General features: G+C 32.4%; 1 protein-coding gene across 1 annotated transcript in view; it reads right to left on the bottom strand.

Annotated features, from left to right (window-relative positions):
* LOC110020624 (carboxy-terminal domain RNA polymerase II polypeptide A small phosphatase 1-like) overlaps positions 1-7831 on the bottom strand; it is a 43587-nt gene that overhangs the window by 15269 nt on the left and 20487 nt on the right. The window lies entirely within an intron of this gene.

Below are 7831 nucleotides of genomic sequence, written 5' to 3'. Positions count from 1 at the left end.
CAATTCGCAGATAACAAGTCTAAAGTCATGTTTATTGAGAATCTTCTTGGAGAAACTGAGAAGAAAATCTGGATCCAATGGAGAATGGCTTACGAGCAGGAGTATGAAGCGCTTATCCAGCTTGCTGATGATCCTCAGAACGTCATTTCACAAATCCGAAAAATTATTCTGTTAGAGGATCCATATCAAGGTACTACTGATGAACAAAATCGAGCATACCTAGATCTTGAGAGATTGACATGCAGAGAGATAAAAAATTTGTTTGAATATATGAATGATTACAAAGTTCTTGCTGCCAAGTCTGGGCGAATGTATATTGACAACGAATTATCCCAAAAATTCTTTAAAAAGCTGCCTCCTGTTATTGGGGAGGAGATTGATAAGACATTTCAAAAGAAACATTCAGGCAATACTGTGGGGGTAATGCCTCGAATAAGGTTTATCTACCTATACATATCTGATTTATGCAAGAAGACTGTCATGCAGAAGGGGATAAAAGATCTTTCAATTTGTAAAAAGATACCTGTACCAGGATAATTCATTGAATCCAAAAGGTCATTAATGAATTGGGAGTACTCAGGTTCATCTACAATACAAAAGCAAAATACTGTAAAGCATTATCTAGCAGAGATAATGCCTACAGTAACCTCCGACCGTATGTCGATAGCAATCTACGAGAACTGACAAACATTATACATGTCATACAACTTACTACGGATAAATGACTTAACAATAAGGTTTGAGTCGGACATGTGTGGAGAGTAGTGGGCCCATACTGTTATGTGGATCCCGCCATTATCATGTAAATTATTCACAACCCATGATTTTATCAAAACCATGGGCAGGTTTTATGGTTTGTGGTATTGTACTGTACCCACTAAATTATTAGTGGGAATCTTTTAGCTTTTGAGCTCATGGTTTTCATAAAACCATGGCTGGTTTGTGGTATTTCCCTGGCTATAAATATGCATGTCATGTAAGGGTTTTAGACATCGGAAGTCATCCGAAGGTGTCTAATTCTCTGGTGTTTTCTGTTCTTGTAAGTCGTTTGCTTAATAAATTATCTTCTGCTTGTTTGTTCATCTATTCTGCTTAAAACTTCTGACATAATATTCTTTGTGAAACCCAAGCCATCGATCTTTTATTTCCGCAAACCCCATTTTGAATCAGGAGCGATACTTGAATGCATCCGGACAAGAAAGGAATCTCTCTACAAAGGAATCCAATATGAGTCCCTAATTTTATTCCTAGTCAGTTTTGAATCTTTGATAGTAGATTCAGTAGTCTCTTTTTATGCTACCCCACCAAAGAGATGTTTCAAAATTACACTTATAGAGTGATCAATTGATAGTTTATTTAGGATATAGTAAGACCTACAATATAGTAGGAAAGGGTGTTGTTAATATCAAGTTGTCAAATAGAGTAGTTTAGAAGCTCAATGAAGTCAGACGTCTTCAAGTTCGAAAAAAAATTTGATCTCTATGAGCTAGCTACAAAGTCAGGATACGTAACTACTTTCACAGGTGACTTGTGGAAGGTGACTTGGAGGGCAAAGGTGGTGGCTTAGGACAACATTGAAGATACTCATTACCAGATCAATGAAATGAAGAATTTTATTGATGTGGTTGAAATCAAGATGAATGCAAATTTATGACAGTACATGCTTAGGCATATGAGTGAGAAAGGTATTAAGTACTTACTTTCAATAAATAAACTTCAAAGTTCTAAATCTGTAGATTTGAATTTCATAGGAGATTGTCTACATGGCAAGCAAACGAAAATTTCTTTCTCCAAAGGCGGGTCAATGTTGAAGTCAATGAAAATGGAGAAGTGCATATTGGCATATGGGATTCTATTCCAGTTTTGTCAGTTGAAGGTTACCACTAATTTATTGTATTAATTGATGATCATACCAGAAAGGTCCTGCATCAACATTATTCTTGAACTGACATCCTAACATGCTTACAATGCATCAAGACAACACCATCATCTCCTTTCCATCCCCTCAGCCGCGCTATCTCGATCATTTTTTCACTACAACACATTCACACACATTTTCTCAATAGGAATAATTCTATATATACAATGCTTTTAGTCTATCAAAGTTCATTGGATAAGGACATAAAAGTTAAAATAAAATAACCCATCCATAGAAACATCGCAACAAAAATTTGATTTTAATATTCCACCTTTTCATAAATGAAACATAAAGATGGGAATGCATGGAAACTTATCTGACATGGAAACTATCCATGAAGCACTTCATCTTGACTAACAAAGCTAAACATGGGCCCCACATTAATAATCTCCCACAAAAGAGGCATCTTACATACGAATTTACAGTAACTCAATACAACACCTCTTAATAATCTACAAAGTTAACAAACATGCAATCCTAGATTCCTATATGCAACCAGCTTCATAAGCATGTCAATCAAGTTCTCAAACTTATTATTTTCAATGATAAAAATCTGCCACTTCCAACAGAGCTGGGATAACATGATTCCTACCTAAGCTGAATATACTTTACCCTATAATGAAATATTTTGTTCTTATCTAGATTTGTGACACTTTAATTTAAAAAAAAAGAGCATTGTCACTCAAGTTGTTCTCCTCCCAAATAATTACTCAAACCAATTCATAGCCATTAATAGTAATTAAACAAAAATTTGACTCTATGGTAGATAAGGACCTATTGATGGTAAATGCAAGCAAATCAGAAGCAACAGCCAAGCAATAGGTATATCCTGTAATATTCTGAAAATCTGAACTACCATTCAAATCAACATCAACAAATCCCTATAATTTAATGATAGATTTGTCAAATAACAATGAGATATTAGTAGTACCTTTCAAAAAATGCATGTTCAATTCGCGGGCTCTTAATATTTCTTCTTTAAAGTTGGTAGATATCTATTTAAAGCTTTGACAGCACGGGCCATATCGAGTCTTATGCATAAAAATCAAACATTAGTGACTAATAGTCGAAGCTAATGAACTTAACTTATATAACCTATTAGTTTCACATCAATATTATTTTTGAGATTTAAAATGGATAAGAAGGGAGTGCTAAAAATTTTAATCTTCAGCAAATTAAATCTGACTAATTCCTTCTTAATTTGCTCAACCTCACGTAACTTCAATAAATAAATCAATCAATCACTAGCAGTTCTCATCCCAAGCATTCTTCCACTCTTCCAAGCCCTTCATGTCAAACTCCTTTAATTTAGAAAACACCATCAATTAGCGATGGATCTGATCATCTTGGCAATAGATTTTGAATTGATCAAAGTTGAAAGAGCATTAGTAGTAATATTATTTTAATGATACTATTATATATAATGGTACTTGTCAATGCTATGATCTCCACAAATGGAATACACATAAACAGAAGAAGTACAACTAAAACTTCAATTGAAAAAGTTCTGCTCATCTCCTAACCAATCAAGAATTATTTAGATGACTCATAGCATACAGAATAGAATCCTTCGTTGATCAAATAAGCAAAAAAACTAAGGACATTTGCCTAAAATTTCGTAAGCAATCCTATACATAACCTCATGCATATTAACCCTTACATTTAAAGCTTTATTAATGCACTCAATAATCCCATTATGCTTTGAAGTGTCTTGAATTACCCTTTCTATATAGATTCCATTAGTTGTACAAAATTCCCTTGAGCCCTTGATGTCATCCTCTCTTAATTATCTGATCTTTTACGCTAATTTAACAAACTCATTCTCCACAAAATACTAAATATTCAAAAAAGGCTAGTACATCATATAAAGTTTATAGAAAATGAGCATAAAACCATATGATGGAGTCATCGAAGAAAATGTTTTGTATCATGAGCCATAAAGAAATGTCATTAGAGATGGCTACTAGACAATAGTGAATGGAAGTCCAAATTTTGAGAATTGAGTTCCTTTCCAACCTTTAAAATCTTGATTTTTCTATACTTAGGTAAATCCAAAATAATGATATTTAAATAGATGTCTATTAATTGTTAAATATTTGTTCATTTCTCACTCGTGTGCTAACTTTAATACTATATGGATAAATTAATATTTGAGTATACTGTTAACCAACTACTTCAAAGCTTAAAATCTCATTATCATTTTTATTACCGCATAGCATGCTCACAGCATATTTGGTTGTCTTTTAACTACCAATATTGAAAGTTAAATGCTATCTTCCTTCATCATGCTGTTTTGTAGATATTAAATTCTCCTTAAGTCTTATAATGTCTAATCTTGTGAAACTTCTACGTAATTATTTCCAATTCTAATTTAAAACATCACCAAAAGCCACAATACTTTAGGTCCCATCATCAACAAGATATACTTCCAATTGTTTCTGACAAAATGATTAAACATATGCCATTTATGCTATGTAAAGTGAAAAGATGGACTTGAGTTCAGTATACAATATTCTATACAAAAATCAACATCGAGGTTCAATGCACTGAATTTTTTCTATGATGGAAATAATTGAATCTTCATTGTGGTAAATATTTTGTTGACATTTCTATTGTGGCCAATACCTTTTCATGTGCTCTATCTTTCAACACTGTAAGCATATGACTTCTGTACAATCTCTTCCACAAATTGTTTATCTACATCTTCAATTTTGGACCTACCTGGATTATTCCTACTTCGACCTCCAATATTTTAAGCATAAGAAGATCCTTCATCTGAGCCTCTGTCCATGTCCTGATATAGAAATAGAACTCGGCCATCATTGAGCTTCAACTTCACAACATACTCTAGCTCTCCAAAAGTAACGCCAATAAGGTAAGACAAGAAATTCATCTTAAAGTTCATATCAACTAAACTCAATTGATTGTTGATCAAATTGAATTTATTGACTTACTTGGCCATACAAGCAATTTTTATCATGCTGATATTTAAAAATTCTTATCAGAAATCCACGTTTATAATTTATAGCATTAGCACGCATTTTATAGGTCTTTCATCTTTTTCGTTAAGGTCGTCTCGTGTTGTGTTTTGAAGGTAATGATTTTAGAGAAATATACATACATGGCACACAATTCTTATGTGTTTACATATCTCGTGCCTAAACTTTCATATTTATATAATTAGCATTTTAGTGCTTTAACCTATGCATGAAAATGTGTATTCCACTTTTAAAATGTGGTAATAGTGTTATTTTTGATGTGATATAAAATATTTGAGTGCTATGCGGGTAAATATGAAATTTTAGGTGAGAGATATGTAAATGCATAAGAATTGTGTGCTATACATGTAAATGCCCCATATTTTTATTCAAGAGATCCTAATCTTCTTGGTTCATGTATGTTGGCTATGTCTTCAAGAAAAAAAGATGACTTTTCTTATAGTATATTTAGTCCTCAATCTAAATCATTTAGTATCAATATCATCCATCAAACATATTGATATTCTCAAACTTTTTCTCAAAACCTTAAAACACATACCAGTTGAAAATCATTGTTCAAAATAGAAAAAGAAGGGACGCAAAAAGAACAAATAAGAAACTAAAATAAAAATGTAAAAAATATATATGATTCAACAAAATTATTGTCATAAGTTCACGACTGCAAAGAAATATTTCGCCATTTTTAAGAAGGAGACGATACCTTCTCTTAGTTGTTTAAATATTGGGGCAAAAAAGCAGAAAGTCGAACAACATTAAAAAAAAAGAGAGAACAAATTAAAGAACAATATTTATCCATCATTAGGATTTTTCTAGCACTATTGAACTTGCTTCTTGTATTAATGCACTTGTTTGCAGCATCACCGCACTTGCATCAACGCTACCATGCTTACACTACACTAAGACAATTTTTTCATGGCTACAAACAGAAGAACCAAAGCAAATTTCCTCTCTCCCCCTTCTCTCCCTCTCTTTCTTTAGATGTTATTTTGTCAACTACTTCTCTTTACATCTGGATTTTCGTTACTCTTTCGCCCCTTTTATTTGTACATCAATTGACTACCTCTATCTCTCGCATTATTATTCTAAGACCTAGCCAAATTTCCTATACATCATATTCATTCTTCTAAGATTTGTGGGAATGCTAGATTTATAGTGCATTTAGTATACTATAATTCACTAGATAAGGACTTAAATTTGAAACAAATTGAGCCATCTATAGGAAACCAACATTTTAAATTCAATTTTTCTAGGAATATGAACGTGGAATTGAAATGCAAGGAATAAAATGCATTTGACTTGGATTTCATCTATTTAATGAATGATATTTTTCCTTTATTCATGCTAGTAAAATATATGCATTTTTCATAATCTCCAAGCTTGACATTTGTCAGCATTTTTGAGCCTGACTTACATCTACATCCCAGAGCATGGCCTTCGTCAACTTATTTGATCCAAGTTTTCATGCTGTCTTTGAGACAATTGTTCTATCTTAGGTTCCTTTTTTTCATTAAAGTGTTTAACCATGTAAGCAATCATATTATAAATATTAAAAGGTAATCATAAATAAGGATGCTAAATCCTACTATAGATTGGAATAAATTGGTCATCCATTAATCAAACTAACCATGGGATTAGAAGTCCTCAAGTAAGCATGTTCATGTCATGCTTTTGACCTGATTATGCGCAAGACTACTTTGGATAAAAATATTTAAAAAAGCAAATTCTACTGGCCAAAATCTAGTTTTTCTATTTGCAAAAACAATTATTATTGTGTCAAAAAAGTGCATGATTTTATTCGTGATTTGAAGTTAAATTTCAATTAGCATAATAAATGCATTCCACACTAAATTTTGAGCATGAAAGAAAATTAACAAATCATTCTTCATAGTAGATATCTTCCACCAGAGCATGAACAACAAAGAATATTTAGTTTATAAGGTTTCTCATACGATAGTTTAGAAGCACTTAAACAAGATATTGCTCTAAATAGTTAGTTTACAAGGTTTATCAAAGATTTAGAAGGTAGAAGTCATGTATAAGTTTAAAGATCTGAATAGCGCACATCTTCATACCATCACATAAATTATTGCTCTAAATTGAATTTAGAAGTACTTAACGAATCTAGATTATATTTTAAGCATGTCTTCACCTGAGAAATTAAGATCATAAATACTTGTACTATATAATCCTCACAAGTTCAAAAGCACATGGAATAGCCACAAATAATTGGCATCACCGGGTCATTGCCTAAAAATTAAAGTAGACTGACAATAATGATAGTGAAGCATAAAATTTTAGCACAAAATAAAACTGCTAAATAGGTGTTTTTTTGTACATGTATTCAGTTCAAAATTCTAGGTCATGAATTTGACGGCAACAAAATTTGGCCTTGGATTACATAGAAAAATTACCCAGAATTCATGCTCAAGTAAAACACTTTGGTCAAGTAATTAAGGTCTAAGAAAAATGGCTACCACAACTGGCATCCTTTAAAGTGTAATTTCACAATGGAGATGGATCAATGCCAAGGAAGAACTTGGATGAAGAACTATTTCTTCTTTGAAGTAGATAATCTAAGTAACTAGGGGATAAATGTTTCTTCAATGCATGCCTGAAGAAGTGCATTATGTCCACGAATTAGAGGATGCTTAAAGCTTTCCTCAAGGAATGCGGTTCATATGAGCAAGCTTTCATTTTTTTAAGAGGATGTGTCCATGAATTAGACATGTTTTTATGCTCTAGCACGGATAATTTTCAATGCAACTCAGACACTTGGAGCCCTTACTAACTGTGTTTATCTACTTTTATCAATGTAATGATAGACAATAACATAAGATCTATACATCTATGACCTGCAAACAGCACAAGCAGTAGCCATGTTTATCAAACCGAAGTGCCTTAGATGTTTGGTTCA

Source organism: Phalaenopsis equestris, unplaced genomic scaffold (genome assembly GCF_001263595.1).
Source record: "Phalaenopsis equestris unplaced genomic scaffold, ASM126359v1 Scaffold000105, whole genome shotgun sequence".
Classification (NCBI taxonomy): Eukaryota; Viridiplantae; Streptophyta; class Magnoliopsida; order Asparagales; family Orchidaceae; genus Phalaenopsis; species Phalaenopsis equestris.
The sequence above is the reverse complement of the archived record's forward strand: the minus strand, read 5'-3'. Positions and strand labels throughout refer to the sequence as shown.